The sequence below is a fragment of the Triturus cristatus genome, chromosome 3_2, assembly GCF_964204655.1.
Source record: "Triturus cristatus chromosome 3_2, aTriCri1.1, whole genome shotgun sequence".
Lineage (NCBI taxonomy): Eukaryota > Metazoa > Chordata > Amphibia > Caudata > Salamandridae > Triturus > Triturus cristatus.
In genome coordinates, this window is record NC_140584.1 from 798325037 (window position 1) to 798350964 (window position 25928).

General features: G+C 45.9%; 1 protein-coding gene and 1 pseudogene across 1 annotated transcript in view; one reads left to right on the top strand and one right to left on the bottom strand.

Moving 5' to 3' along the window:
• The window catches only part of PARD3B (par-3 family cell polarity regulator beta), a 2086630-nt gene that overhangs the window by 782289 nt on the left and 1278413 nt on the right, over positions 1-25928 (bottom strand). The gene's annotated exons all lie outside the window — the stretch shown is intronic.
• Positions 4465-5614, top strand: LOC146858170 (uncharacterized; annotated as a pseudogene).

Consider the following 25928-nt stretch of genomic DNA (forward strand, 5'->3'; position numbering starts at 1 on the left):
GCTCGTCCTATTCCCGAGATATAGTATTAACATTATAATCTGTACTCTAGTTTGCTACATAGGACTACTAGGCCTGTTGCAGTGAAAGATAGCCTCAGAGTACTAGCCACTGTAAGAACATGTTAACATTACATTTCTGCATGTTCTACTTTTTGATACCATACACACTGCCTTTTGGGCCACCAGGCCTACATAGGGGTGACTTATTAATAATTAAAAGGGAGGTTTTGATCTGTCAAAGGGTTCATTTTGACAGGCCGTATAGCAGTTTTCACACTGCTTCAGTCAGGCTACACTGGTAGGCCAGAATCCATGTCTTCAATGCCACTGCATGAGATGCCACAATAGGTTCTGCAGTGCATTTGGGATATTTCATTTTCTAGTCCTGGGTACATATTGTACCATCTAGTAGGGACTTGAAGGTAAGTTAAATTTATCAATTAGCTATATGGCAATTAAACCATGTTTAAAAGGGGAGTATAAGGAAAAACAAGGGCCACCCTACACACACGGAACCAGGATATCCATCATATAGCAAGGAACAGTGGTTCCTGCAGACAATGTTTATGGTATACGGTAATGATTAAGCTTAATGGCAATATTCATTGGTCAAAGTCTGTCTAAGAGAGAATCAGGACTACACACAAGAAAGTTGAAAACAATTGCTGTTTATATAAAAGTAATAACGTTCATCAAGAGAAGTGCTCGGTGTCCCAAGTGAAAAGCTAACCTAATTTTTACAAGAGTGACAGTTTGAGAGATAAATTAAGTTCAAATTTATACAAAAAATGACCATAGCATAAGTATACAATATTTATTGACAGCCTACTACCACATTAGTAGGGCTAGAGGATGGTTTGTTTTTAAGTGCGTGTCGACCACAGAGTCAGTAGGGGGTCTCATCAGGACCTAGCAATGAGTGACACCTGAAGAGTAACAATAGCCTGTCAGTGTGAGATAGTGCGCACCGATATTTGAAGTGACTGTACAAAAACGGAGGGGGCACTCACATGGGGCCCAGCGAGGGACCCTGTAAAAGGAGACTGACAGTTCTTAAGGTGCATAGTAAATACACACGTCCATGTGTCATGCGAATAGTTATGTAACATCCGTCAATCTGTGGTGTTAAATCCCATCCAAAAGAAGAGGAAGGGAGGAATCATCTTATCTCTGTCGTAGAGGTGGGCCGCTGCAAGTTAGTTTGACAGGGAACGATGTGCCCGTCTCTGGAGGATCGCCGAAGTAGGCCTCCTTCAGTTCAATGACAGAATCTATAAGGGGAGTACAGGCACTTTTCTGCTAGTCAGTAGGGTTAAAGTGCGCAGAGTTCTAACACTACCAAAAATATACCGTCCAGAAAAAGGTGAAAAATCTAGTTTGACCAAGCAGAAAAGTCAGATTTCCTATACTCAGTCATCAAAAACAGGTTCACTCATGTGAAAACTAGACAAAATATCGCTCGCTACCATCGGGCCTCCAATACATGGTCCCTCCTTAACTAAGGTATATTATGTGGCAGAATCAGGGAATGAATACGGTCTCAACCCCGTTGTTTCTCCCACAAGTATGCAAAGTGACCAAAAGATCCTTCTTCACAATGCAGACATTATCACATCTCTTCTAGGCTTCACTCAAAGGGTTCAGAAGCAACAATCTTTTTTATTCTCTCTCATACATGTATGTCAATGGACTATACCTTTAGGTTCCACTCTACCTTCTGCTGAAACTTCTGAGGTTCTAGAATGCAACAGCCAGACACTTCCTCCAAATATGAACACATATCTCCAGCTCTGCTAGACAGGCTTTGTTTCATTGTGGTCAGCCACATCTCACTCAGAACTCTCTGCTTTGCTCATGGCATCCGACCCACAATCCTTCAATTGGAACTATGGAAATACACCCAGAAAAGAATGTTTTGTTTGAAAACGACTCCATTCATGACCATCCGTACCTTGAGAAACGTGTATTCATTTTATTTCCTTCTCTACATAGAAAGCCATGCTCTGGACAACAGTGCCAGCAGGGAAAAGGCTCGTCCATGGCCACCTAGTGATCAAAATTGCAGAGGCCGCCGTTCCTCCCCGTAGGGGGGGGAGAGGCTCAGGGGCCGGCGCCATAACCCTCGCCGCGCCGAAGGTGCCAAGAAGGAACCGGTTTTGGGCGCCCTTGGCGACCAAAAGCGGCGAGCAGTAGCCCCTCCTGCCCACGCGCTGGCCTCGCGGCTATCACTCCCCCCCCGCAGCCAATGGGGGGGCGAGACAAGATGCAAACCCCCCAATGGGGGGGCAGGCACGATCGGCGGGAAAAAGGAGATGAGGGATATAAGGGGCCGCTCTCCCAGGGAGCTCCTAACTTCGGGGAGCAGGGAGAGCGGCGCACCGACGTGGTTTCGGCAAATTGACGAAGGACGAAGTACTGCCCGGACGAAGGACGGCGTGAGGAGACGGCGAGGTACGAACGGTCGTAACCAGGGCAGCCAACTGGCTGAGTGGCGGGACTATCAGGTCGTGACCTGCATCCGTAGAGCGAAGCGCCCTCCAGTAACGGGAGAGCGCTGGGTGAGGAGTCTACCGGAGCCACAACGATCGAGACCCGCCTGCAGCCTTCGCCGGCGGGGTTGAGGTGAGCGGACGGACAGGACCAGCCCCGAAGTGAGTCTCACCTTTGTACAACGCTCTCGGGACCGTCGGTGCCCCTAACAGCTGGCTCCGCTTCTGCAGCGGCGGCGCCGGTGGAACCCTTAATAGCTCAGTTGGTGGAGCAGAGGACTGCAGTAAAGGGCCGAACATTCCTACGCAGGTGCTAAGGCACGCGCGAAACGAACCAAGGGCCCCCTGAACAACCCGGAAGAGAGGGAGGAGTCCTCGGCATCAACGGGCGTGGCGGAGCAGCTCCGTCTTTCTACATCGACACTCGCGAGCCGAGTCGCGGGTGCACCCGGCCTTTTTTGAAACACGCCGGAAGGATTCGGGGGGGGCATAGGGCACGGGCCAGGAGGCCTTGGTGGCATCACGCGCACCACGCGCCCCTCCCCCCCCTGCGAAGCACGAGCAGCAGAAAACAATCTACCCGGCTCGGAGGGCTTGAAAAAGGGGGACCAGCTAATATAAATTTGGTGCATAAGTGAGCGGCAGCACCCCGCTGGCAGCAATGGCAGAAGGGCAGCCGGAAGAACTTGCCGAACTCCTCAAGCGCATCAAAGAAGCGGCGGAGATTCACGGCAGGGAGTGGCTGAAGCCACATCTGGGCCTCGAAGGAGAGGAGAGCGCGGAAACGTAGGCATCGGAGGACGTTGACCCACCAGCACCGAAAAGGCTGAAGACGACAGGTCAAGGAAAGGATATGGCGGAAAGAGTTCATAGAAATTTTTTCCTTGCTGGAGGTTCAAATGGAGGGGTTGGATCTCACAGTCTGTGATAGGAAGGAGGAAGACAGGAGGGAAAGGCGCGGCGCCAGGAAGGAGCGTAACTTCGATAATTGGTTAGATGCATTCAGAATTATGGCATGCATCATTGTGGAGAAATTCCCGCGCTGCGCAGCAGATTTATGGCTATATGAAGCTAACATTCATTGGGCACAAAGGCAATTCCCTGGTGACGTGTGGCTAGAATACGATAAAGGGTTCAGGTTGAAGATGCAGAGACATCCAGAGATGGAATGGAACGAAGAGGATGTCTCTGGGTTCATACAGAAGATGCTAGTGGCCAAAGAGGTCAAAACCTGGGCAGGAAGGAGTGACCAGTCCTTTCGGACCTCCTATAAAGGGAAGGGGAAGGCGTTCCACAGACCCAAGCTTGGCGGGGGGAAACCGAACCCATCTAACGGCCCGGCGGCAATTTGCTGGAGATTTGATGCCGGAGATTGCGCGTGGGGCGCAGCATGTAAGTTCTTGCACGCATGTTCCAAATGCGGGGGTGGGCACCCGTCAGCTGGCTGCCGAGGCAAGCAGGATCAGAAGAGGGACAAAAAGGACAAGAAAAATAAACAGTGATGGAGAGCGGGGGGGTCTGGAGGACTGCCAGTTAGCCAGGTCCCCAATTAACGTATATCAGCTGCTTGAACTGGCAAATAAGTACCACAACAGAACAGACGCTGCAACATTAGTAAAAGGTTTCGAAGAGGGTTTTGTTATACCATTCAGTGGCACACTTCCCCTGGGGGGGGGCGGAGAACCTGAAATCACTAGGCAGCACCCAGGGGTGGTCACCAAGAAATTGGCTAAGGAGAAGTCATTGGGCAGGATAGAGGGCCCCCTACCACCGCACCTCCAAGAGGGCCTGGTGATCCCCCCCCCTGGGGGTCGTGCCCAAAAGGGAGCCGGGGCAATTCCGGCTCATTCACCACCTCTCTTTCCCGGAGGGGTCTTCAGTAAACGATGGTCTAAACCCAGAAGCATGCTCGGTGAACTATGCGTCTGTGGACGATGCTATCGATATGGTAAAAATGGCTGGGAGGGGGGTATTAATGGCCAAAGCAGACATAGAGTCCGCTTTTCGTCTGTTACCTGTACACCGCTCCAGTTTTCATCTGTTAGGTTTCCAGTGGGAAGGGGACCTATATATTGACAAAGCCATGCCCATGGGCTGCGCCATATCATGCGCATACTTTGAGATGTTCGCCACATTCGTGGAATGGGCGCTGCACGATAAGACACCCAAAAGGGGGGAAGCTCCATTACCTGGATGACTTCCTGTTCACGGGTCCCGCCCAGTCACCAATCTGTGGGAACACGTTGGCGGCGTTTTTGGAGCTGGCGGGGGCACTAGGGATTCCTTTGGCCCCAGACAAAACAGTGGGCCCTTCCACACAGCTCACATTCCTTGGCATTGAGTTGGATTCTGTGGCCGGAACGGCTAGGCTCCCCCAAGACAAGGTAGAGGACTTTAGGGCGGAAGTGAGAAGCCTGTGCGGTAAGAAGAAAGCTACGCTCAGGGAACTCCAAAGGCTGATTGGGAAGCTTAACTTCGCGGCCAGGGTTATCCCGGTGGGGAGGGTGTTCGCAAGGCGACTCACGCAGTTGACAGCAGGCCTCACACACCAGCACCATCACGTGCGGTTAGGAACGGGGGTCAAACAAGACTTATGTATGTGGGATAAGTTTCTCGCAGACTTCAATGGCGTCCTCATATGGAGGGAGGGCTGGGTAACAGCCAGGCAGATAGCCCTGTTCACCGATGCAGCGGGCAGTGCGGGATTTGGGGCAATTCTTGGCCGGAAGTGGTGTGCTAGGCAGTGGCCGGAGAGATGGCACAGAATAGGTCTCACAGGCAACATAACATTTTTGGAATTGTTCCCCATTGTGGTGGCCATGACAATATGGAAACAGGAGTTGAAGAACATGAAACTAACACTATGGTCCGATAACAAGGGGGTGGTGCAGGCCATTAACAAGGGGGCGGCTAGGTGCCCCGATATCCTAAGGCTAATGCGTCAGTTGATTCAATTGCAGCTGGAAGGCAATTTGGAGGTGAAGGCCCGCCATGTCCCGGGGGTGGACAACACGGTGGCGGACGCCCTGTCCAGGTCACAGATGGACCGTTTCAGGGAGCTGGCGCCCAGGGCAGACGAATACATGACACCTTTCCCAGCGCACCTGTGGGACCTGGGGGGGTAGATCTCTCGATCCTGGTGAACCAGTCCCTTACTCCCGAGGCGGCTAGGCGCTACAGAAAGTACGCTGCAACAGTCATGGAGATAGGTGGGGTCCAGTCCCTGACCGACAGGGTGGGGACAAGGAAGGCGGCAGAGCGCTTTATACAGTGGGCATTTGCCAGCAAAAAGACAAGGTCCTGGGCGCAGGCACATCTGGCAGCTATGGCCCATTTTGCAAAAATACATATGGGGGAGGACCCGACAGCATCCTTGTACCTCAAAGCAGCCATGAAAGGGTGGAGACGGGCCGAAGGAAAAAGGGTGGACAGCAGGAGGCCCATAGATTTTGAGAAACTAGGCAGTTTGTTGGAAGCATTATCATGGTGCACGAAGAATGACTTTGAGCTACTCCTGTTCCAAGCTGCATTCTCGGTGGCGTTCTTTGGCGCCTTCCGCATTAGCGAGCTAGTGGCTCCCAGGAGGCAGGGGCCGGCCGAGCGCTGCATCCAAGCGGAGGACGTCAAGCCAGGGCTAGCCTCAGTGCAAATAAAGCTGCGAAGGTCAAAAACCGACCAAGAGGGAAAGGGCGCGGTGGTGGAGCTAAGGTGCATCCAGAGCAACAGGTCATGCGCGGTGTGCTGCCTGAGGAGGTACATGGTGGCTCGCCCCACAGGCGGGGGAGCGCTGTTCAAGCATCAGGATGGTAGTAACCTGAGCAGGTTTCAGTTTACCACATTGATGCGCCAAGCCCTGGATAAAGCAGGGCTGCCCTCGCGAGCATTCACCCCTCACTCGTTCAGGAACGGCGCAGCAACGGCAGCATCACAACACGGCATGCCGGAGGCGAGAATCCAAGAAATGGGCCGATGGCGGTCCAGGGCCTACAAAACGTATATCAGGCCGCAGCTGCTTTAGACCTGCGGATAGGGTCGCGCCACTCGCCTTGGGATGCCGCACGGCAGGGTCAGTGGCGCGCAGCATGCCACCTTGGGATGCCGCACGGCAGGGTGGCACGCAACAGGAAGGCCAAACCCCAAAAAAAAAAAAAAAAAAGGGAGAGACTGTATGATGATCTGATATGCACCCCATTGTTCAACAGGAAAACGCCCTCGGCTGGTATGGGTAGTGGGCCACTCGTTCGTCGCCAGGATGGGTACTTGGTGGCGGCAGACGGGCCACAGGCTGGCAGAAAGGCCCAGAGACACGTGCATCCGGTGGCTGGGACAACCAGGGATGAGCTGGAGCAGGCTGACGACGACGCTCGAGCATCTCCTGGCGGATGCAGCATGGCACCCGGACATACTGATCATCCACCTCGGGGGTAATGACCTGACATGCATGGGGAGGAGAGTGTTAAGCCACGCAATACAGGACGACCTCGTAAGGGCAGCGGCGGCGTTCGGGGGAACAACCATCATCTGGTCAGAAATAGTCAGCAGGGGTCACTGGAGGGGCGCAGAGTCCCATAAAGCAGTAGAGAACAGCAGAAGGAAACTGAACATTGCCATGCACAAATTTTGCAGTGCCAACGGCATGGAGTCAATCAGACATGGCTTGATTCACCTGGGGCGCCAGGAGCTGTATGGCAAGGATGGGGTGCATCTATCCGAGGAAGGGATGAAGGTGTTCTGGGGCAACCTTTGGGGCGCGATGGCCTTGGCAGGTTGCAGATAAAAAAATAAAATAAAAAAAAACACGTATATATGTGTCACCCAAAAAAAAAAAAAAAAAAAGGGGGATGAGCGTAGGGGGGGAGCCGCAAGAAGACGGGAGCCTCCCTGCAGCGTGGCGGAATAACGGTACGATGGTTGGCTAACGAGACACACCGACAGGGCGGTGTGTAGGAGGAGGGCCGCTCACCTTGGGATGCCACACGGCAGGGTGATGTGGCCTGGCCAACGGAAGAGGGGTAGCAAACGGAGACGGCGCTCGCGGCCCAGACCCGGCCTGTCGGCAGGGCACAAAAGGTAGCGAGTTGGGGCCTAACTCCGGGGGGAGAGAAAGCTACCCCTCCCTACACGCAGAAAAGCTTGGGTGACCAACCAAATGGTGGTCCCAGTGGTAATTGGACCAGAGGAAGAATACTAACGAACAACAACAGATCTGGTTGGGGGGTCGGGTCCTTTACGAACTGGAAGTGCAACGAACTACGAATGGGGGGGGCACGGCTTTGTGTCCAAAGAAATGGCAGTTCGCAAATAACCCGATATGACCGATGTCATGCCAGATGTATGTAACCAGAATAAAACTGTGGCCAACAACGACCACAACTGTACCATTCTTGTTGGCTAAGTTCTTTGGGGATCACCATCGGGGCAGGGGGGGGTGGGGGCAGGGGTGTAAGTTGCACCGGGTAGGCGCAGTGCGAGGGTTATTGCAGAGGCCGCCGTTCCTCCCCGTAGGGGGGGAGAGGCTCAGGGGCCGGCGCCATAACCCTCGCCGCGCCGAAGGTGCCAAGAAGGAACCGGTTTTGGGCGCCCTTGGCGACCAAAAGCGGCGAGCAGTAGCCCCTCCTGCCCACGCGCTGGCCTCGCGGCTATCACTCCCCCCCCGCAGCCAATGGGGGGGCGAGACAAGATGCAAACCCCCCAATGGGGGGGCAGGCACGATCGGCGGGAAAAAGGAGATGAGGGATATAAGGGGCCGCTCTCCCAGGGAGCTCCTAACTTCGGGGAGCAGGGAGAGCGGCGCACCGACGTGGTTTCGGCAAATTCCCACCCACCCACACCTACGATACAGCAATGTCGCAGTGCTGGACAGCAACACGAGCGTTTGCGGAATAACGGTACGATGGTTGGCTAACGAGACACACCGACAGGGCGGTGTGTAGGAGGAGGGCCGCTCACCTTGGGATGCCACACGGCAGGGTGATGTGGCCTGGCCAACGGAAGAGGGGTAGCAAACGGAGACGGCGCTCGCGGCCCAGACCCGGCCTGTCGGCAGGGCACAAAAGGTAGCGAGTTGGGGCCTAACTCCGGGGGGAGAGAAAGCTACCCCTCCCTACACGCAGAAAAGCTTGGGTGACCAACCAAATGGTGGTCCCAGTGGTAATTGGACCAGAGGAAGAATACTAACGAACAACAACAGATCTGGTTGGGGGGTCGGGTCCTTTACGAACTGGAAGTGCAACGAACTACGAATGGGGGGGGCACGGCTTTGTGTCCAAAGAAATGGCAGTTCGCAAATAACCCGATATGACCGATGTCATGCCAGATGTATGTAACCAGAATAAAACTGCGGCCAACAACGACCACAACTGTACCATTCTTGTTGGCTAAGTTCTTTGGGGATCACCATCGGGGCAGGGGGGGGTGGGGCAGGGGTGTAAGTTGCACCGGGTAGGCGCAGTGCGAGGGTTATGTCTCTAAATACCTGGCTGTTCCCAACTAAATGACTAGTTCACGTTCATGGTACAATATGTTGGCTCTACTTTATCCACCCCACACCCATCCACTGCACTCTAAATGTAGGCAAGACATCCGATACTTCCCACTGTGTCCAGACTTAAAACCCACAAGCTATCAAACAAACACATGCATAGGAATAGATGGATGCTTATCCACTCAAAGATGGAAAGTATACATGAATGTGATTATACCTCCCTTACATCCCTCCGTTTCACAACATAATTAAGTGCAGCTAAACACCACAATTCTTCCTAAATAATACTCTGTAAAACCATAACACACAACCAACAGAGTAGCTTCTTACTCAGCCATCTGGAACTCCAACAAACTACGTGCCATAGCTTTGTGGGCTTTGGATGGTCCTTCTAATCCTGACTGTTGGCTCACTTTTGTAATACTGGTATATGATTCCACTGCATTGAGACAGGACCTGGTCTGTATCCACCTGCAGGTTCCATGTGGCTGATCAGAGATGGTTAGGTTGCACTCAGGGAATTTCCACTTTACTGTTGTGCTCACCCTGTGATGTTGGTTCCTCACTGGGAGACCGTGTAAAGGAGGCAGATATTGTGTGACATGCGGTGGTGCCAAGTGAGTTGGCAGGTCTAAATCAGAGAATTTACATATCCAATGTCACACTGAGCATGCCATCATTAACCTATTATATTCCAACCGATAACGACTTACCAGTCTACGACTTATTATTCTGTGAATTCCACACGGAGCACTCTTTTATCCTAATGGGAATGTGTGTGGGTCCGATATATTGATTTTTTTCGTTGTTGGATCATAGCATTGAAAACCTTGTCAACTCATCCTTTCAACCTTCTATGACAAACTACATTATTACTGTCTTATCTTTGTTAACAATAAATACTGAAATATTTAGATAGGGTAAATTAAGTCAGAGAAAAAAGGGGGTAAATAAGTTGAAAAACCCATGGCAGAGGGTGAAAATAAGAGAAGGAAAAGATAGGGAAGAGAGAGAAGGGGAAAACAAAAGGGGGAATCATGATCCAATAGAAAGAGCGAACACACATTTAAAGACTAGAACCTTTTAATTACCACTTTCCATTTGAGCAGACTAGGAGCTATTTATTGAACCAGCTTTAGTCTGCTGTGACTTGCAGTTCGAGTTTGAATTCCTGGCAGGGTCTATTCAGGCCTTATTCTTTCTGAGATCATTACAGTGTGCACTGTTTTATTAAGTAATAATTGCAGATTTTATCCACAGTAATAAGAAGCTGCAAATCGCGTTATTAGGTGACATTTTAAAACAGGCACTGGCAGAAACAAGTGGTCTGTCTTCAATGTACCAACCAATGTAAACACAGGGATACACAAATGCTGTTTGTATACATTGTTTACATAAATGTTGTTCATTACATTAAAGGCAATTTCACTGGCTTTGCAATATTGATTGTCATGTAGAATTAATTTATGAGAAAAATAAGTGAATTACGACAAGTTTAGCATGAGGTATGACAGTAATACTTCTCTGGGTGGAGCCAAGCCAAGCACACATACTGCATATTTTAAAGAGTTGTTAAAAATATGGCATCCGGCCACCAGCGCTGTCAAGCCACCTAAAAAGGGACATTTGCCTTACCTGGATAGGCCTTTATTACAAAACGTCAGACTAGTCATGCACTAATATTTGATGTATTTTGTCATTCATGGACATACAAATTTGGGGGTCATTTTGAATGTGTGGGAAACTGTAAACAAATCCAGTGAAGTGTATGGGACGTATTTTTAGTGTATTGAACACTATATTTGCATTAACAGAAAACTACTGCCTTCCGTGCCTATGAGTATAAGAGGCAAGCAGGAGGCTGTTGCTAATTTTACACTGTTAATTGCGGAAAAAGAGACGGAAACAATTCTTGCACATTTACCTCTAAATTTGTGGTAATGTTATTATAGCCGGTTGCGGTAACAGTATTACTGAATTGTGGAATAACAGGAAAGGATAAGATATGCTGTAAATGACTCCATTCGTGTGTCCTTGCTCATTTCACCAAAATGGCAATGCAGCACAGTGCCACTGTGTATAAAGAGTGAAATGTAGTCCTGAAAGTGCTTGCACTGATGCCCTAGAAACGTTCTTGTAACTCTTTAAAGAAGTAAGCTTCTCCATGTTGCTCGATGCCACTAACGAGTTTGTAAGGGCATCTCTGAGATCACCTGGTAGCTCCTCCCCAGAGTTCCCAATACCAGCTGGCATTGAAGACTGAGGGGAGGGAGGTGGCTCTAGAAATAACAGGGATCACAAGTTGGGTCCTGAGAGTCACCTTAGAAATGAAGAATTACCAGGGAATCAGTAATTTGATTTCCAATTCTTTCAAGTATTTAACCCTTAGAGTCCCCCTGCTTTTACTAGGCAGATTCCTCAAGTAAGCGTTAAGGGGTAGAAATGAATTTTAGAGCTCAGAAAAGGGTAGTGTTAAGGAGTAATTAGAAGTTCTAGGCTACAGGGATGGGTATTGTTAAGGAATAGCAATTTCTTCCAAATCAGGGAAGAGTAGCATTAAGGGGTAGTATGGAGTTTCTAGGGTATAAAGGAAGGGGTAGAAAGCTTTTTTTTAAGATTCAGGGATGGGTAGGATTAAGGGGTAATAACAGGTGTGTAGAGTTCAAGGAAGGTTAGAGTCAGAGCATAGTAAGGGGTATTTATGAACCTGGAAGGGTAGAGTAAACTTAGAGGAAGGAGTTTGTACAGTTTAGGGTAGTAAGAGATTTTTAGAATACACTGAAGAATAATTTAAAATTACAATACATAGGATGTGGGCTCACTTGAGCAGGAGGACTGGACGGAGGCCCTGGCCTCCCCACGCGGGGCGGCTATTGGTATGAGCCTTCGACTCATCCAGTTTAAATACCTCCATAGGGTATATTTTACTAGAGTCAGACTGTACAGAGCTGGTCTGGTGGCATCCCCGAAATGTCTTCGCTGCTTGCATGAAGAGGGTACTCTGCTGCATACTATATGGGATTGTTCTGCGCTAACTAGGTTTTGGCGGGGTGTACTGGCATGCCTCTCAGAGGTTCTGGGTTGGGATCTCCCTCGGTCTCCTAAATTAGTGCTCCTGCATGCTATGGATGATATAGGGGGCAATGTCTACAAGCGCCACCTGATGCTCCTGGGCTTTAGCCTTGCCAAGCGCGACATTGCGAGGGCATGGAAGGCGAAGGCCGCACCCTCCGTCTCAGTGTGGAAGGTAGGACTGGATTTCTGTATGGGCCTTGAGGCCCCCATTTTTATAGCACGGGGCTGCCCGCGTAAACATTATAAAATCTGGAAGCACTGGGCGGATTACAGGGGATTGGAATTGGAGCCCATTCCAGCGTAGGGAATGTGTGGGTTGTAGTCCTCCCTTTCCTTGTCTTGGGGGGGCCTGTATCATACGTGTATCGGGCGGCATGGTGTCTCTTGGACATTTTTCAAAGCGAGGGTACAACTGTAGCTCCGATTATACTTGCTGATTTCGCTGGGTTGACTGTGCGATGGGGTGTAGGGTGGGGGTGTTATTTGTTTTTTTTGTTTAATTTTGTTGTATTTCGTATGCATGTCCCTTCATTATTCCTTTTGTGTTATTACATGAGAAAACTGTCAAAGTCAGGATATTGTTCATTGATGCTACGGAAGCCTCTGGGTTACAGAGCTCCGCTGAATGTGCATTTGACAAATAAAATGTGTTTAAAAAAAAAAAAAGAAATTACAATACATAACATAAGTACAATAATTTAATATAGAAATATGAAGTAAATTAAGTATCATATTAGTATAATATTAGTTATGTATGCTTGAAACATTAAATAATAAATTATTAATAATTAAATCTACTTATTCCAGAAGCTTAAATAAGCCTCTCGAGCCCATAAATCTTAGAACTGGGAATTAGAAAGACAAAAACATAATTCTTTCAAGGAGTGCCATGTTAAGCTATCTCTGTATTTGTCGATGGGATGGGAAAGGAGAGGTGGCCAGGAGGGTAATACAGCAACACATTCCTCATGACTGCACTCTCCCATCTGTGCTTCTGCCAGAGAAGAATAGACCCCATAATTACCTAGGAGACACATAAGGCATTGCAGTGGCCTGTGTTTGAGCTAAAGGTCATGGTCTGTTGTAACACAATAGCTAGACTTAACAACGAGCTCTGGATCACACAACTTGATCAAAAAAATGATTACAGCTCTTAGAAGGTAAACACTATTTTCTGTGGAATCACACAACGTCTGCCCTATCAAAACATGTACTCCTGCCCACCAACATATGGGCGGCGACACGGCCCATCTCTGCAGTACTCCTGAGAACTCTTTTTTAGGTTGATCACATAAGGTCTATCGACAGGTGCACTGTCAAGCCAAACCTAACTAGCTTTATTATTAAAACAAGTTATTTTGCTGATCTCCAAAGCTGGAGTCACTCCACTTGCTGAGGTGTTCTATGTTGTTCATTCGCCAGGGGCTCTGCGGTTCTTAAAGGTCGACAATACATCCACTGCGGGAGCCTAAGTTTAACTATGAAGTCGCAGGTTTGAATCCCAGCAGGTCGATCAGCTTTAATTCTACATAGATTGATAAAATAAGCACCACGATTGATGGTAATAAAAAAGAAATATGTTCAACATTAAGTAACCACTCCAACCATGACCAAGCACTTTAAAACTGACATTGTGTTATGTGGCTATCCTTTTTAGGACCCCGAGCCTACACTGCTAACTTTTTCGTTTCAAACATTTGCAGTGGTCTCTGCTCTCCTATGACTAATTTCCTCTATTCTGCCTCCACCCTAGCACCTTATTATACCCTGTGCAAAAGTGATTTTGCATTTTCCTGACTTTCTGCACTGCAGCATTTTTCTAACTCTCAACCAGTTTAACTCTAGCCTGACACTCTCACGCCAGCATCTCCCGGACTTTCCCAGTGGTGCATCGCTTTCCTAACCTTTTGCCAACTCTAGCATCACATTGGATCTGTGGTCACAGCAACAGCTTCCCAACTCTATTTTTAATTCAGCATGTCTCAGACTTTCGATCCCATCGCTCTGTATGCTCAACAGTACCCTGGCTGTATGTTGCCGCCACAATTCATCTGACTCTATTCACCCCAGTATCTGCCTGTCTCGCCCCAGTATTTGCCTCTCTCCTGCCACACGACAATCCTTACATTCCAGAATTTCCACGAAGCTGTCTGCGCTCCAGCATTTCCATGACAGTCCCACTAGGTCCTATCACCTGCATTTCGGATGACTCTCCGTCCACTCCAGCCTTTCTCTGACTTTCTCTTCACTACAGCATATCCCGGGGCCTCACCCCTTATATCATATCATTGGTACACTGCAGCATTTCCTTGACTCTCGCTATAGCACAGCATTTCCCTGACTTTCCTTACACCCCAGCATTTCCCTGACTCACCAGCATTTCCAAAACTCTCTCTACCTTCCAGAACTTCCCTGACTGCCGCTACACTCCGGCATTTCCCTGATTTTCCCTACACTGCCGCATTTCCGGACTCCTCCACACGCAAGCATTTCCAGGTCTCCATGCCCACTGTAGTATTTACCTGTCTCCGTCTACTCAAACATTCCAATAACTTTCCCTGCACTCTAGCATTTCCCATAACCTTACTCACTGTACACTTTTTAGGTCTCGCCTGACCCAGCATATGCGCTGGTCTGGCGAGACTTTTTGCGAGGGCTCAAAAAAGGGCTACCATGGCCAGCCTAGAGCTACAGTGCATGTGTGCGGGCGCGCGCTTAGGGGCTGAGGCACCATATGGCAAACCTCGTCATGCTCATTAAGCGCCCGCGATCACTTTCACTTTCGCCCGCGATCACTTTCGCGGCGCCCCTTTGATGTTCTCGTTCAAAGAACATCAAAGAACATGTTGTTGTGTTAATGCTTTGCTGCGCCCGTTTGACTTACAATGTGCTTTCTCTCCCGCATTTCACTCGAAACTGCTCTTGTACTGATTCTTGCAATCTGCCCAAGATCAAATAGCGTAGCAAAGGTGGAGCGCCGAGATCACGGAAGTCTCATCGATCCTGAATTACCAACATCACCACGACTTTTAGTCAAGTGGAACACGATCCTCTATTTTAGAAAAAAAATAAGTTGCAAATAAATAAGTTGCGTGCTCATCTTGCGGTCACTGTGACGTGTGCTTACAGTTCTTTGGTAGTGATGTCACAGTGTCATATGTATCCATTCCACCCTGTTCTTGGAAGTAATAAAATGACTGCAAAGTCAATGCTATGTTATTTTGTATTTATGTAGCGCCAACCACCGTTGCCTATCGCAGCGCATTCTCACTTTTCACTCGAAACTGCTCTAGTACAGGTCTGATGCTTGCAGTCTGCCCAAGATCAAACAGTGTGGCAAAGGTGGAGCGCCGAGATCACGGAAGTCTCATCTCAGCATTGGCGTGCATGGTCTCGCATTACTTTTCACTCGAAACTGCTCTTGTACAAGTCTGATGCTTGCAGTCTGCCCAAAATCAAACAGCGTGGCAAAGGTGAAGTGCCGAGATCACGCAAGTCTCATCGATCCTGAATTACCAACAATTCTGTTCACTGTTCACTCCTCCCGCCGTGGTGGTCTCGTGTCTTCCCAATGTCGTGCCTTGTTGTGAGGGTGTGTTAAGATGACGCTCTATTATCTGCGTGTTGTGTTGTTCTTTGAAGTGTTGTGGTTTGGCCTGGCTTTGGGGGCGGGAGTGGGGTAGCTCTGGGTAGCACATGCATGTATAAACCACTGGTCACTGGATCAGAGCCTCTCTTGATACACACGTGACGATAAGCAAACACCCTGGAAGCAGCTGTCACAGCAGTTTCACTAAAGCGCTGGCCCCCTGCCTTCTTTACTATGATTTACACATGGATCCGTCGCCGGTCAACAACCAGAGCCCTTTGTACACCCTGCTGTTCGTGCTTTTGCAGCGATGTCGTTTGTAATCTCATTGGCTCACTCCAGTGTTACAGAAAGGGACTTACATACAACACATATCCAGGCTTTCACTACGATGATGTCATTAGTTATGCATCAGTGAAATGTGCAGCAATAGTTTCACTTCTAAGATGTCATCACTGAATCACAATAATTATGTAAATAATTTTTTTTTAACCCGAGGCTACAGCGATAATACAGTGTCATGCTTTCACTGACACGGTCAGTGAGTCACGTGACATCTACTTCCAAGTTGGTGAGTCATCAGTGATGTCACATAGATACGGACATTAACTCTGTAGTGTTGTGATATGTGATGTCATAGTGGAGCAGATAGGACGGTTATCATTTCAGTGACGTCATCAGTTGTGCCGCAGTGAAATATGTTAATGTTCATTTTAGTGAGGTTATAAGTAAAAAAGATATCGGTGTTTTCCCTGCGCTCATTTTTGAATCACGTCATCAGTTCCATTACATTTGGTCAAAGTAACAACATTTTGAATGTAATGTCATTAATGAGTTTAAGTGAACAGTTTATCAGGGATTTTTGTCAGTGATGTCATCGGGGATATATATAAATTGTTTTATTTTGGTAACAATATCTGCATTTGGTGATGTATCAGTGACGTTATGCAATGTGAGTCACACCAATACCTGTCCTTTGGTAAAGTTGCACCATAACCATAAAAAAATACAAAATATTTTCTAAACCACATCATAAATGAGCGACAGGTAACAATGACACCAGCGACTAGAGATGGCGTACCATACATTGTGATTTAAAATGGTGTTACTTATGCATGCACATAAATCTTTCTGCTGTATTGCAATTGGCTTTCTTATGTTTGCATCACTTCTTATAGATTGATAATGCGGTTAATATAAAAATTCATATTACCCATAGTTGCCATGCTATCTAAAGTGTTCAAGATATTTTTTCAGGTGGAACATTTGCATGGCAGCTTAAGAATTCAAAAGCAGTTTTTTTTTATCACGGACAGAATTGGGTCAAAAACAGGGATTTACTGCACTGTAAATGATTCAAAGGCATTTAAAAGAAAGGTGAACGCTCTGTTTACTAAAACATACACCTACAAAAGAAATATGCCAAAACAGGCTGTTCATTTGCTTAGCACTTCAACAAAAAACAATCTTTAAAACGTCTCCCAAGAATTTGTTAGCACCTAAACAAACAAGCACTGGCATAGCCAATAGGTCTCTCCTTTTGGACCTTATAAGTGTTTTTGCCATGCAACAGTTGATGATGTTACACTAATGATATTGTGCTGGATAACTAAACACTTATAAGGTCCCAAAGGCGAGACCTATTGGCTATGCCAATGCTTATTTGTGATGCTACCAGCCCTGTTAGCGTTTCCATTATTTAGGACTTCTAATTGGTGGAAGCAAGTTGGTACATCTTTTCTTCAGAGCAGTAAATCACTAGACGAAATGAACTGGGATCTACAATTTTAATCTAGTTGTTTTTTTTATAATATAGTGAGGTTTGTACGTTATTACTATTCTTGTTTTACCGTTACTCTTTGAATTAAAGCAGTACACATCAAGTAAACATTTTTTTTAGATCTATTTGGACTCTTGCTGTCAATAATTTCGCACACAGTGAGCTTTTTTGTTGCAACATTCACTGCAATTGATGTGAATGCATTGATGATCAAATTTGGTTTGTGCTTTACGAGCAGGCATCCTTTTAAGTGGCAGGTTAGGATCTTGATATTGGATTCAAGTTGGATGTATATCCCACTTGGGAAGGGAAATAATACCTATTTTTGAAGTCTGGATAATGTCTCATGCAAGTTATTATAGTAGTTGATTCAGGAACAGCACTTTAAAATATTACTTGCCAGCACTGAGAACCAAGAAATGTAATACATAATCCAAGTTCACGTGTGTTAATATTTGCACTATTACGTGGTGATGGGGGCACATTTGTGGCTATAATCTACAGTGATGGCACAGTTCCTTAACCCCTTCTGTGCCACGCCCTTTCCCCTCCTGTGCCGGGCGTTTTATTAGTGGGTGGGGTTCATGACGAGATAGTCTCGTCATGGGCACAGCGCTACCGTGCTCCATGACGAGACTATCTCGTCATGGGCACTGAAGAGGTTAAACTAATAATGATGGTATATGCAAGAGATTTGCACTGACTTTTGGGGCAGACATAGGACTGTCAAAGTTTGGATAGTGTCACAGAGTTACTGATGGTCACCGATGTAATTCTCAAACATATTAGCAGCCCACAAAGAGAAGCCGCCACTAAAGCATACTAATATTTGTGTCTCTCAAGCACTCTATGGAATGAACGGGGAAGCCCCCCATTTTTCACCGATGCTCCTGGTCAATTACATTACAAAATGCTCGGTTTGTCAACTCCCACTTTTACCCTCCCACACACACATATGTACATTCTATGCAATTTTGACAAATGATTAATGATTCTTCATTTGCCACAAGGGTTGACAAACCCTCTATAATGTTGTCTTCAACTGCTACCCAGTTTTGACAAGGGTTACTCACCCAATCAGCTTTGTAAGCACCGCGACACACTCATTTACTCATAATATTACCTGGAGAGAAGCCCAACCACCCTCACTCCCCTTAAGTTGTCTTCAGGTTTCTGCCTGACATGTTTTAAAATAACCTATCATGTAACACACATTCTGCAAAATCCTTGGGGGAAAATAATATGTTTTAAAAAAAAAACGTGCACTTTGGTTTTTACAGAAGCAATAATATGTCTTTCTGGGACAACAAACTTGCCTTTTGCTAGAACCAGCTGTTTGATCCTTTGTTCAGGTTGTGATTACTGAAGCCCAGGCCTCCCAAAGCATTTTTTTCAGGAAATACATCAATAAAGAATCTATCTAAGGCTTGTGTTTTGCTTTCGACTGTTTCTTTGCCCGAATTATGACTCAAATTACTGAGTTTTTTTCTCCTTGTTCAAATTCTCAATTTTTTGTCAGATGTATAAGTACTACTATGGGCTATTCAGATTTAGATCACTCCAGCTGTCAAACCCTTTTTATGTGCCCCTTCTTTCTGCCCGCCTTTTAATTTCCTGCTTCTTGCAGATACATTCTTTATGAGATGGAAACACAAATTAATGACCTGGCCCTCACCAGTGAAGAAGAAGAATGATCCAGAGATCCCCGACTGCTATGCAGGCCAAAAGAGTCTGCACAGCCCCCAGTCAGGACACAATAAATCATGGCTTGAGTTCATCGCTCTATTCATCAATGTCCCCTAGTTTTTCCTGATAAAGACAGAAGGGAGCTGCTTGAAGAGTTTCAAGCCTGAGGTCAAGAGAGCCCATGGAGTGGAAGAAAGTCATGGGCAACACAAAGACTCACTGGTGCAACACGGCCGAGTCAATTGTGCTTTACAGCTGTGTGGCGAAAGGCCTCTCCAGTACCACATATACTAAATGGCAATTTGCAAGAGTGAAGTCACATAGGGGGACCGTGTTGGCACGGTTCTTTCTGGGACTGAGACCGTGGTTTCTTTACAACAGTTACGTACAAGAATCCAGGTAGCATGTTTTCATTGTGTTCTTCAGGTATGGGCATTATGAGTTAAATTGTGACTTTGTACTCCTCCCACCTCTAAGACGAGTTATAGTGCCAACTCCTACTGCCAGCGAGTAAACAGTGGCCTCAACACTGGGCTAATGAGGTACAGTAATGAAGACAAAGGACAGGTTTGATTACATGCACCTACCACCATGTCAGTAATTTTTGGAGGGGCAGTATGAGTAAAGTTTGAGCAAACGTAGGGTCATATGGTGATGCAGTAAGTAAAAGCGCAGAGTAGATATGCCATGTTATCTTTTCTGTGAGCACCTTCTAGGCACTCCGTGTACATCAGAAGTGTGTCAGAGCAAATTATGGCACTGCCTTCAGCTTATGCCTGATGTATACATTATGTGCCGAGGTGAAGGTCTCTAAACTAGAAAAGGGAAGACATTGGTACTGTAGATGACCACCAAAATAAAAGCGTACAAAATGAACAAGTAATCTCACACTGACTTTAAATGGAAAGTCATAGAAAGACAGCATGGCATTTTCAAAGATTCTTTCACCACCAAACCCTCTAGGTCTATAATCCACCAAGAGGGCAGTGAATACTTACAATAGACTACGCTCAAGTCATTGGATATTCTTTACCCGGGAGTATGACACGGGTTGCGGAGAATGCTCTGCTCACAAGGCAGCTCAGGCGAGATGGGCACAGTGGGATGAACAGGAGGATGATAGGAGATGACGCTAACGTCTCAAACATTTTCTGGACTTCACATCAATCGCATCAATCAAACTGTTTTCAACTCAACTGAAGAACCGAATTCTGGTGTCAAAAATAATTTACGAGCAAAATCACTGAGCAAGAAATCTGCATTTTGAGGGAACTAAATACTGCAGTTACAGGGTCTGACATCTTTGATGTGGGGGGTAGCTGGCCACTGTCATCCTAAATATGATGATCCAGTTAATAGTGAAACAGTCATAATGGCCGACCGAGAGGGATCTACTTCATATTTTGGTAACTCACCAACCTTGATAGTCTAATGATTGGGCCGCCAGAGGACCCTCCTTCACTACGAGTTCTGAGGTCACTCTCACAGTCCTGCAATTTCTTTAAAGAAACTGTTAAGATGGCTGATAGTTCATGGTAATTGGGCCATGGTACTGGATCACAACAGTCTGGCTGTGAGAATCCTAGGGCTGTAAGTGTGCCGTCCATGTGATGTGGAGAAATCTGCCCACTCTAATATTGGCCTTTGGAGACCGTGGGGCCGGACTTCAAAAATAGTGGTAATGAAGAAAACTCTGAAAAGCATTGCTGACATAATTTGCTCCATATGTGTAATTGCCATAATGGCAAAAGTAATACCTCTAGTGTAAATTACTTCCAGGCTGTTTTTAAAGACTTACATGCTACCATCTCTCTCTGAATCAGACGTGTACTCCGTATGCTTCTGATGGAGATTAAGTCTTCAGTGTATACCTAGAAATTATTACATTCCTAAACCCACTATTCAGCTATACTGGACAAATTACTCTTTAGATTGACAACTATTTGTTGTGTCTTCGTTGAGCTCGCATTGTGATAACTGTGCATCTGCACTCTGCTGCTGCCCACGCACCACAACCTTTCACTACTTATGATTCGCTCACTTAAAATAGTTGTAACCTGTGTGGCCTTTTCCGACTCCTGGCCTCCTTTGGTGCTTAGGTTGGCTGTGAGAACAGAATATTTGTAAAAAAAATTAAAATTGTATACATAAATAGGGTTTCTGGCTACGGAATTTTTAACAACTACATTATGAATCTAACACAACTAGAGGTGAGAAACTGATTGAAAAAACAGTGGCCACGAAAGTCTTTCTAGCCTAGAATAATAATTGCTGAGGATCATTTAGGGAATGGCTAACAGGGGTGCCCACACAGCTAGGAAAGGAGGCAATTAATAGCAGGTTGACACACTGCGTTAGTTTTACCATTAATTCAAACCTTTATGTGAGGCCAGTCTTCTGGACTTGCAAATGGGAAAAATGCACAGCCATTCGTTAGATGCCCCTAGGGTGCGTGAACGGCATGCTATGCCTACGTATTTTATCTAGTGAGGCATATGCGTCCCACAGGACATGTAGATTTCCAGTAGGCAGGATTAAGTGAACTATTAAAAATGCAGCTTTCCAAAAGTAAATTTATGAGACCGTGTTTCCCCTTACGTCTGCCTAAACACAGGTTAAGCATATTTAAATCCACTGAAGTCCCTCAGAGAAATCGTTTGAAACAGCTCATTATTTCACCATCACCAGCTGCACAATATAGTCCATGCTCCAATTTGTCCGCTTTCTATGTATTGTAGAATCGAACAGTATTCTATAGAGAACCTAATGGAGACCTGCTCAAGCGAGAAAGGTTTCATTCGGACTGTTAATTGCTCCAGATGATACAAGATGCTAATGTGACTTATCTCCAATCTCTCGGGTCTGCTTTTTCTTTTTTATATATTCCGTACCCGACCTTCCGGAACTTACTTTTATGCATTATATCTTATAAGTAACATAAAATATGCTGGATATGGTTTGAGATCCTTCTCTTGTTGGTCTGCTTACCAACCATGCCCTCCCAAGTCCCTAGCTTCAAGTTCCTGCTTAGCACTTGGAAACATTCACACTGTATGAATCAATATGAAAACTGGCTTTTCCGTAAATTTGTATCTGGATTTGTTTATCTTTCTTTAAAGAGTTGTGGGTAGTTTTTTTTCTCCTAAGTGGTTTTTAAGTTGTACCAGGAATCCATTTCTTGTGCTTCGTTCATGTAACAATTCTTAGAATCACCTGTTTTAGTATAGGCTATTACAAGCCTGTGCACAGGCATCAAAACAATTTCTGTGATTATATTTTTCTCTGCATTTACAATGTTTGAGCATTTACATACCTGCAGTCAGAAAACTACAATTCTCTTTTTTTGGCATTGATATCATTCAGAAAATTACACACTTGACCACCTATTCCATAAAATGGGGAATAGACTGTTTGGACTTTTTGTGCCTGGTTTAGTTAGTTGGTTGGACATGTTGTCTGTACAACAAACTAGTCACAATATCTCTGAAGTGTAAGAACACAAACCATGGGTAAGTTATTATGACACTGCAAATGAGTACTCTTCTCTGCACCACGTAGTGTGTATAATTATCAGTGATATTCTTTTCAATCACCATTATATTTCCAACAAATTAGCTCTCCTTTACCACTTTCCTATTCAGTCTGAGGAGTAAAAATTGCTCACCTTGATTTTCATCAACCCACATAGGTTCACAGATTTTAAATCAATAGGAATTCTGAGACCATTACATTGCTACATCCTCTAAGGACAGAACTCAGTATGTGCTTTGAAATGCCAATTTACTGCTCGACATGCACAAGAGATTGCTGACCGTATTTGGAATGCCAATTTCGAATGCCTGTTTATCACAGAATCATGGTTAACTCTCAGTTCTGATCCCATGTTTACATTAGCTCCTAAAAATGTCTCCCACGACAGAAAAATCATTCAGAAAGAAAAAAGAGGAAGGAGTGTTAGCTGTTGTCAAAAGTATTTTAAAATACACTTAGACTCCAATCCTATACAAAATGTACAAGCTGGGTCTTGTATTTGCAAAAGACTAGGGTTAGAAACCTCCAGTCTCAAGGAGAACAATCACACTATTGAATTAAAAGCAGCCTTCTTTGTCACAAGGAGGATTAAAGCATAGCTCAAGAGTCCTGCATAGGGGCCTTTAAATCAACCTGCCACATATCCTGACAAATTCAAAGGCTAAAAGAGTGATCAAAATGTTATGTCCACTAATGACATTTCCACATTGCTTGGTAACAAAGGTGCCCATTTATGAAATGTCTTTTCCCAAGCTAAAATGTATTCTTATTCTTAAATGCCATTTTCCTAAATGGACCTCTATTCCTAAAAAAAACGTAGACAACGGGTAAACAGTAAACATTCATACTAAAAGCTATATAACCAATGTGATAACTTTCTAGGACGTCTGATACATTATGTACGTCTTAAGTGTGTACAGTTCATTTTAACTTGTTTGCAAATCCAGTTCACCAAATAAAGTGCATCGTGCAGCTTTGGAACAATCCACCAGTTCTGGACTAATAAAGTCAATCCGAGGCCTCCTGAAAACATATCTGGGGGCAATTATCTTCAACAGGATGGGCGCAGAGATTGTGTACTGGCTGCTAAAAAAATCCATGCTTTGAACATCAAATGAATCAGTAGTGGTGACATCTAGCCCAATGGGTAGGATAGCGACATCACAAGCCTTGATTCCTCAATCACATTACAGGAAGTGATGTCACATGATTCTTAATTGTGATTCCGAAAAGTAACGACCTGTCATTACATTTTAATGAACAGTAATTTGTGTGAGGCACAAACACCCAATTATTAAAAGGTGCACATATTTGTCTGGCTGCATTGCATCTCCTACTGCACTAGATTACGAGTGCACAGCACTCATTTTTTCCTGTGATTTTATCTGTGTCTAGAAGATCTAGTATAATGAAGCATTGTGCAGCATCTTACACAGCTTTTCAAGTTATCACTTCTCTTTGCCTTTGGAGCCTCAGAATGTATTGTAGTTTTGCTTGGAGTCATCTGAACTAAGGTTGGGTGATTGGCAGTAGTTGGGCAGAAGCCAACTATCTGCGCTTAAAGATCCTCCGATAAACGGAGGTACCCATATTGCCCTCTGATAAGACCACAGAATTGAAGGTGCCGAATGTGCAATGTCGGGGAAGGTCTCCTGCCCCGAAGATGAACAGACTCCTGCTACGCCATCATTCTGGGCCAGAATGCGAACTATACACCATTCTTCAATAACTGAGGCTACACAGAGCAATTTAAAAAAACAAGCAAATAACTGAATTAAAACCCTTGATTAGGAGCCAAATTACTCGAATACAAGACTGTTTGGGGGAGAGCGTACATATAGTCTTGAGTGTTGTGTCTTGCCACGGCACATGTTGTGCTAGGGACTGCTGTGTGTCTTGAGAGGGGCTTGGCTTTTATCTGCATCTGTATTCAAGCCCCTACTTCAGCTACTTGTCTGTTCATTTAATCCGAGAAAAACACACATATTGTTGACCGCAACCTTGGAAAACATAGAATCCCAACAATAGCTGGCTGGCCGCGCTCTTTAGGGACCCACCCTATTAAAATTTCATTGGCGCGGCTGCAGTCCATTAGTTGATTTTACTTCCATAGCCATGAAGCCGTAGGGCTACCCAGAAATCCTTTTACAACCACTGCGCGCAAAAGGTAGCAGCGGGGCCGTTCCCCGTTACGTTGATTACGCAGCAGGCATGTAACAACTGTAAAGGGACCGGGGTCCTGGGCGGTAATGGATAGCCTAATAGATTTCCCGCTCCCCAGGCGCAGAAAAGGTGCAAGTTCTCCGTCTCGCGCCGTGGCTGGCTCTCTATGCCTGAAAATTGCTTAACATTAATGTCAAGGCTTCTTTTGTGAACAAAGCAAACGAGGAGAGCTCGAGTTTCAGGTTAGTGTACCATAAAAAATGAAAAACGACAAGGTAAGAAGCTTTGAATTAAATGTCTCAAAACACAGGAGACAACACGTATTGTAAGGTGACCCAATGGAGACAGACGATCACGACCTCCAATCCTAAAACGACAAAGCTTTTTCCTTCAGTGTCTTATGCAAACTCTACCGACCCAGCTCAATGGTGAGCGCAAACCAAACCACGTGACTTAAAAAATAGCTTACCCAGAGGTTCATAACCGGGTGTAAGAAGTAGGAAGAGCAACACATGCCTGGAACCAAACAAAACCAGCATTCACAAAGAATAGCTAAAAACAAACAACTGTGTCACTGGGGCAAGCCTTCCTGTGTGCCTGTGACTTTATATAGAGTACATCTCTATATTCACCACTCGAGTCTATCAAGATTCAAAAAGTTTTCTTCATTGTCAATCGATTAATTGGACATTGCATACACAAATATAAAAAGATCCATTCAATTTGGTGAAAAATTGTCCGGAGATACTATTTTACAAATAAGGAAGAAGTTATAGAGGGGCTAGAGTCGGGAAGAGCAGGGGGTGTAGGAGAAGGGACGTCGAAGTCGTAGTTTTAGTTTGACCCAGGTCCACTCAGGATAGCGCTTTAAGACTTCTAAGGCAGCCTGTTCACCTCAGCACACAACGCGGCCAGGCCCGGCGTACACAGCCGGGGGCAAGGGGATAGCATTTACTACATAAGCGCACCCGACTGGAGAAGTCAAATTGTTGTGTAGTGTGTTTCATAACTATGCACATTAGTTTGGTGAAAGAATCTGTAAATTAAAGAAATGCAGGCCTTTGGTGATTCCTTCCAGCTGTTATTTTACAAGAGTGAAATAGTAGATTTACAAGCACATTTTAATGTGTC